This window comes from Pinus tabuliformis, chromosome 5_2, assembly GCF_031772625.1.
Source record: "Pinus tabuliformis cultivar Carrire ecotype Pingquan chromosome 5_2, CPIR1, whole genome shotgun sequence".
NCBI lineage: Eukaryota > Viridiplantae > Streptophyta > Pinopsida > Pinales > Pinaceae > Pinus > Pinus tabuliformis.
In genome coordinates, this window is record NC_142306.1 from 438,821,705 (window position 1) to 438,828,770 (window position 7,066).

The 7,066-nt window shown below is 37.2% G+C and overlaps 1 pseudogene; it reads right to left on the bottom strand.

Annotated features, from left to right (window-relative positions):
* Positions 1-3,466: 3,466 nt before the first annotated feature.
* Positions 3,467-5,373, bottom strand: LOC149159553 (folate synthesis bifunctional protein, mitochondrial pseudogene; annotated as a pseudogene).
* Between the last annotated feature and the right edge of the window lie 1,693 nt (positions 5,374-7,066).

Genomic DNA, 7,066 nt, shown 5'->3' on the forward strand with positions numbered 1-7,066 from the left:
AAGAAAAATATCAACTTCTATTAATAAGATGACCCACATGGAGTTTGGCCCTAGTTGCCAATTTTAACACAGGTGCATCAATTATCGACCTTTCATAGCTAACTAATGCTTTTCTTCGAAGCATGTTATGCATATATAGACCAATATATTCCCCCAAAATACCTGACAAATGAAGCTCCCCTAATTAATCATCTCCAAAGCAAAAAATAAGGGCCTTCTAGCTTGAAGCAGCACTCTGGGAATAGATCTTGCAACTTTAGCATCCTATGGATATCCATGATTTATCCATTTCTCCGATATTCCTTCTCCCCTTGTTGTGCTTGATAATTTTGTGAGTTGGTACTCATATGCTGACCCTATTTTGGTGGTCAAAAGTATTGAGAATGTCTTTGCACCAAATGTTTCATTTATAAAAGTAGACCCCAACGGACTAAAATAAACATCATTAGGTGTCATATGCATAAACCACTTCCACTTTCTTTGGAATAACTGTCTCTCTAACAGCAGACCATCCTTGCTAAGGAGAAAAGTGACCCTGAACTTGCTCCAACCAAACTATGCAAAGTACAACCTCTAGATGGTACCAGAGAAATATTTTATGTTCATGATTTACCCTAAATATGTTTCTTCCATGATGGCCTTAACTTCATGTCAAATTCATACAACTCTCCAATTGTACTCACAATGCATGTTACCTATGATTGCAAGGTCCCAACATTAGCAATACCTACAACATCACCATGATGTCAACCATGGTTTATCCACTTAAGATGATGCAATTCTGAGAGCTCTAAAAGTGATCCATCCTCTGTTGCAAAGTACAATAACGTGCCATTTGCTGATGGAATTCCAGATCTCAAACACACATTTCTATTTGAGTCTTCATCTGAATTATCTATGCTTGAAGATGATGGGAATAATGGTCCACTTTCAACCCACAACGATTGTGCGTTAGCATCTACTATCATCTTATTAAAATACACCCAAGTTTCCATAGCTTTAGATGCCAAACCAGTTGCATTCACTGTGCCCCCAATATCCATAATTTAATCTATCAATTTGAATCTCTGTATTAAAAATCTTTCCTTTCTCCAAAAATTATGCTTTCCTCGGGCACTTGACATTCCTTGTTTTTTGTTCTTTGTATTGCTCAGAATTTTGGCAACTTTACTTGTTGAAATAACTTGCAAGATATAAGGATAGAGGTTGCCAAAAACTGATACTCTGAAGAAAACAAGATGATTTTGTGACCAAAATTCATAATATTCAATTGAAACTCTAACAAATCTTGGAGCCTTCACCCATAAGAACACATCAAAGTTGTTTGTTGCTTCTTCTATCTCCTCTAAAGCAAATGAGTGGTACTGTGGAAGACGAAGTGAACCCAGTTTCATTGCTTGAGATACACGCTTTCCATTGACAAGTAATTATGATGATATGTCGGTCGAAGCAGATTCTGTCACTAGTTTTCTTGATTGCTTAATTGCCTTCTTATATCGTGACTTTCTAAGCAACACCAAAACCACACAAAGCATTAAGGCTACCACTCAATCAAATTTGAATGATTGTGCCCTAGCCTAGTGTTCATCATTTGTTGACCGTTGTCTTTATTATGGTGTGAAATCCAATATAGGGCTTCCCCTGCCTCCTTGACAAGTCTCTCTTCTTCTGCTATTGAAAACAGAGAGAAGAGATTACATAGATCTCTCGTCTTTGCAAGAATCATTAATGTGTCTATAGTTAGAATTTGTAGATGAGGCTTGGATCTTGAACGCTTACCTCCTTTGATCAGAATGCATCATCATCAACAATGTGCTCCTCTACAACTCCATATGCATACCCAAAAAATGATGGATCGAATGTTTCACCACCTACCATATCAGAAAATTTAAGAACCTGCAAACCTAATCCCAAAATTGGAGAAAATATTTAACAATGACTCGTGAGCAAGAGAATATCTAGGAGCATCTCCTAGGTAATATCCTTCCATAAATTATAGATATGTTGTGGGGCAATGCATTGCTATTATCATCATCTACTGTTCATAACTAATCAGAGGGATATACATGCCATATGTATGCAGTTTGCTCCACTTTGAGTCTAAGTGGAGAAACTGCATACATATGGCATGTATATCCCTCTGATTAGTTATGAACAGTAGATGATGATAATAGCAATGCATTTCCCCACAGCATATCTATAGTTTAAAAGTAATGCTTAGTGCTTTGCAAGCAAAATGTTTATCTGCTTATGAGCAACAATTTCAAATATTTGAGAATGCAGATTTCCACAGTTCATCATATTAACCTTTTAGAGTTTAACATGTGGAGTTTTGAAATAAATTAAATTATGTTTAGAAATCCACAGTTTCAGACACATTGAAAATCCAAAAATTCCCTCACAATATGCCTCCAAGCATGCAAATATGACTGATCACTGAACTTTCCTATTCAAGCAGTATCATAGTTTTAAAAACCGTCTAGTCTAAACTAGAAATTGGCCAAACCGGTCGGTCAGATAGGCCCAAATAACAAACCGGTAGAAAAACCCTTCAGGTTCCAGTTCAAACACTGGTTAGATAGGTGACCGTTTTAAAACCCGATTCCAGTTTTTAAAACTATGAGTGGTATCCGGTGGCTCTTAAATTTTTAGGATATGACAAGTTCAAAAACTAAGAATGGCAAGTACCAACAATAATTCCAAATATTAATATATTTAGCAATGCATAATTTCAGATGAATTAGAAACCCCAAATATCCTTTGAATTTGCCTCGAAACATGCAACTATGATTAATTAACTGAATTTTTCCATTCAAGTGCTATCCAGTTGCTCTTGAATACTTAGGATATGAGTAATTCAATAACTACGAATGGAAAGTACCAAACATCCAAAGACCAAATCTTAAACAAAAGAAAATCTAGTTTGGAACATATCTAGAAATGTGCCCCAGATTCTATCAATTAGACTTCCAAGGTATGTCAAATTAAAAGATATTGTTGTGCAAAGGCACTGGGACTCTGCCAAATTATTTCCTCATTCAGCACTTCTGGACAAGCAGTATTGACGAGTTCAAAAGATGTTCTTTAAGGAAAGGATAGCACATGACAATTTCAATAAACATTTTAAGGCCTTCATTGATCCTGAAATGACAAAACAACTCAATATTGCAAATGCCTCTTTAGAACAGATTAAACATTAATCATGTGCAACAAATGGTGATATGAGACACAACGGCATCAATTTCAAACTCAAAATTAAATCAGAACTATGACAATTTCAAGACTATAACCAACAGAGACTTGAATGCTTTTATCTTTGGAGACAACTGACTGGATGGTCAAACAGGTTGGTAGAAGCATTTGGGATGCCATAAGATTGACAGGAATCTCCTTTCATGGAATGAAAATGTCATGCAACTTCTAAGCAATTGGGTAAATTCACGGGTTTCAGATTAGGACTGGCAGTTTAGAGTTCAAGCAAGGTTGGCATTTTCAAAAAAGATGTAGAGCCTCTTGAAACTGGAATGAAGACAGATACGCTAGCTCTCATTGCCAATGTAGGGAGTAGTAATATTTTTCCCAAAAAACGTTTTCGGGAGGGTCTAATTAAAATAGGCCCTTTAGAAGCAATGACATTGTTGGCTACAAGTCCTTGTTGAACAACTGATAGACCCCTAAGAAGTTCCAAGTTCTAATCAAGCATCTTAGAGAATCCAATACCAGGGTTTGTTATAATTCTCCATGCAGGTATACCAAATGATTATGCATTCTTTATATGTAACCATAACTCATTAGCAACTTCTTTACATACATCCCCATAGGTTGTATTTTCATCATTCTGTATTGTTGACGGTTCCCCCCTCATATGCATTAAGATATAAGGGACAGCGAGATCTGCAACTATAGAAAACATGTTGGGATCCAAAAGACCTCTAGATATATCATTCACAACATGAACTCCATTTCTTACTACCTCAGATGCAACTTTAGCATCGAAAGTATCTATTGATAGGATTTTACCTTCAGCTTCAGGAATCTGCACCACTGCTTCTAAAACTGGCAAAAGCCAAGACAATTCCTCCTCTGTTGAAATGTTTGATGCTCCTGGCCTGGTTGGCTGTGCTCCAATGTCAATCATATCCGCTCCTTCAGTATTATCCGTCTAACCTGATTAATTGCATTCTCTACCGACGTGTACTGTCCTCCATCACTAAAATTATATGGTGTTAAATTTAAAATTCCCATGACATGAGTTTTTCTCTACCAATCCAATAACTCATTTCCAATGGGAAAAATTCTCTTCATTCCCTCTCGTACCATAAGGTCTTCCCCTCCAAGTTTCTCCCATGCCTCAAATATGTCGCCTTTTCTTCCTGACAAGGCATGCCAACAGGAAACAATGTTGTTGTTAGCTACCAATCCAAGAAGGTCTACAAGCAGAGCAAGAACAAAGGGTCGCTCCCACAAATTCTGATGGGGTATTTTGAGCGTATCCGATGAAACCTTGAGCTTTCCATAGAATAAAATTTCCAAATCAATAGGTCGAGGCCCATACCTTATGCCCTCAGTCCGGCCTAATCCCTTTTCAATTTCTTTCAGAACTGTCAATAAAGCATGCGGACCAAGTTTTGTGATTGCCCTTATTGCAGAGTTAAGGAAGCAAGGTTGATCAGTTACATATGCAGGTGCAGTCTCGTATAAGTTTGCATGCTTTGTAATACATACACCAGCTTTCCCCATCATGCTCAAAGCTCTATTGAAATTTTCAACTCTGTTGCCAACATTGTTGCCCAAAGCAATGACCACTACCTCCACCGGGGAGTGAACTTCAATGCAAGATTCAGAGGCTGATGAGTATGCAAAGGAATCCCAAGAAGAAGAAACCCACCCCAAAGATGCAAAAGATAGATCCAGAGACAACTGTTTCAATGAAGGATTCATGAAAATGGTTTATTTTCCCATTTGCATTAGCTTAGACCAACTGCCTAACGCGCAGGTGAAATTCAATGCTAATGTCTAGCGCATACATACATACAGAAAGAGTGTGTGTGTGCCCCTACCGCAAGAGGCTCTAGCATAGAGAATGAATTTGATATAAGCCTGCATGTGGAAGAGGCTCTATTACTCAGATTCTAATTTTGAAATTTATCTTGATATTACTGTCTGGTCATTAATGAAACTTGGAAGTGGTTCCTATCTTATACATAATATACAAATTCCCAACAAAATCACATAGATGGGAAATTAATGAAAGAAATGAATTTATTACGAGGGAGAAGACTTACCAACATTCTGGGAACCCCACGGACTAATTCCTCCAAAGCCAAGTCTGAATCCTCTATAAAAGAAGCAGGGGCTAACTCCAAGCCTCATATTGAGACGAGTTTCGTCAAACCCAAATACCCCTCAGGTTGGATTCCTCCCTGTGTTAATCAGATGCCCATGACATAAACAGAGAACAAAATTAACCATCTCAACCAGAATAGCAATGGTGTGTGAACCAGAATAAACAAGAATGGGATTGGTTATTGAAGTCTCTGACTGGCTTCAAGCAACTAAGGAAACAATGCCATTTACAATTTGACAGAATCCTAGAGAATGGCAAGAAAACACTCAACAAATACTACTATCAGAACCTTATAATGCCCAAAATCTACATCAATTGTCATACCTGCCAATTGGGTTGTCCCCTTCTCAACTCTCTCAGGCAAACTCTTGCAACACCTTGTCACAGGATTACACACATAGTAATTGACAAGACCACTTCTCCATTGCTTAAACTCCGAAAAGCACCGTAAATTACCAGCAGAGGCCTCCAAGTGGATAAAACCAGGTGGAATGGACAATTTAAACCCAATCTTGAAGGGCAAATGAAGCCACTTAGTAATATTGTCTTTCGATGTTCCTTTTGCAAAACCCAATTGATTTGGCCTGCTGGTGTTTGATATTCCACCATTGCTAACCTCATGGTATCTTTGAAGTGACATTATTCCATAATGTTATCCTTTGTAAAGGGAGATTTCACAGATATCTTTAAGCGTGTGCCAGAAGGAAGATCCTGCAAATTACTTTCGGCTATTACCTGTACCGAAGGATTCAAGTCTCTTCCTCGGTGTTGGAAGCCCTTGAATTGCATAACAACCCGAGGACTTGCATAACAACCCGAGGACCTGCAGGCAGGGCAAGACAAGAAACATAGAATTAGCTAGCATTGAACAACCGAGTTGTTCCTCATGGTCTCTGGTATTGAACAAGGTTAGAGTTAGATGCAGCCACGGAACTGACTTGAAAGAATTGTAAATGGGACTATGGTTATAATAGTGAAAATCAAGATTTAGTTGATTTTAGTTAGTAGCATCTAATGGTGGAAAAATATTTAATCGTCTAACAATGGATCTGACGGTCAGGATTAAGACAAAAAGGCAATTAGGAGAGTTGATTTCAGAGGGGAACACCTTACAGCGTAATTATCTAAAGCCTTTTACATAGTAATTGCATCAATTGCATAATTGTCAATGGAGCTGTCTACCTAGGGGACAATTTTGATTGGAAAATATATTTTCATTAGAATCTGATTGTTTTAGGGTTGCAAAATTTGAAGTTTAGAGTTTTTTAGTTGTGATTTTGAAACTAGAAATGGATTTACTACCATAAAAAATCTCGGGACCCCAAATTTCATAGTTTGACAGCTGTAACCAATATTTTCCAAAATTTGGACGACATTTATTCAAAATCATGAGAGAAAACCACATCTTTTCCTGGTAGTTAGACTACTGGATTGAGAATTGGATTAAATAGATATTAGATAAAATGAAAGAGATTTGGTAAATAGAAGAAAGCCTTTCCACATGGTTTTTCGCAGTCTAGAAAACTCGAAACATGGTCAACTGAAAAAATCGCTTCAGGTAATAGCCATTAAATTACAAAAGAAAAAAAGGCTTAACATTTTATGCAAAAGCTTCCAAACATATCAAAAATACTAAATCAATCTTATGTAAAGTCACTTCTACATAAGATCTTTTTCTACTTGAAATTTGATTTGAGCAATTGTGTAGATGGATATATA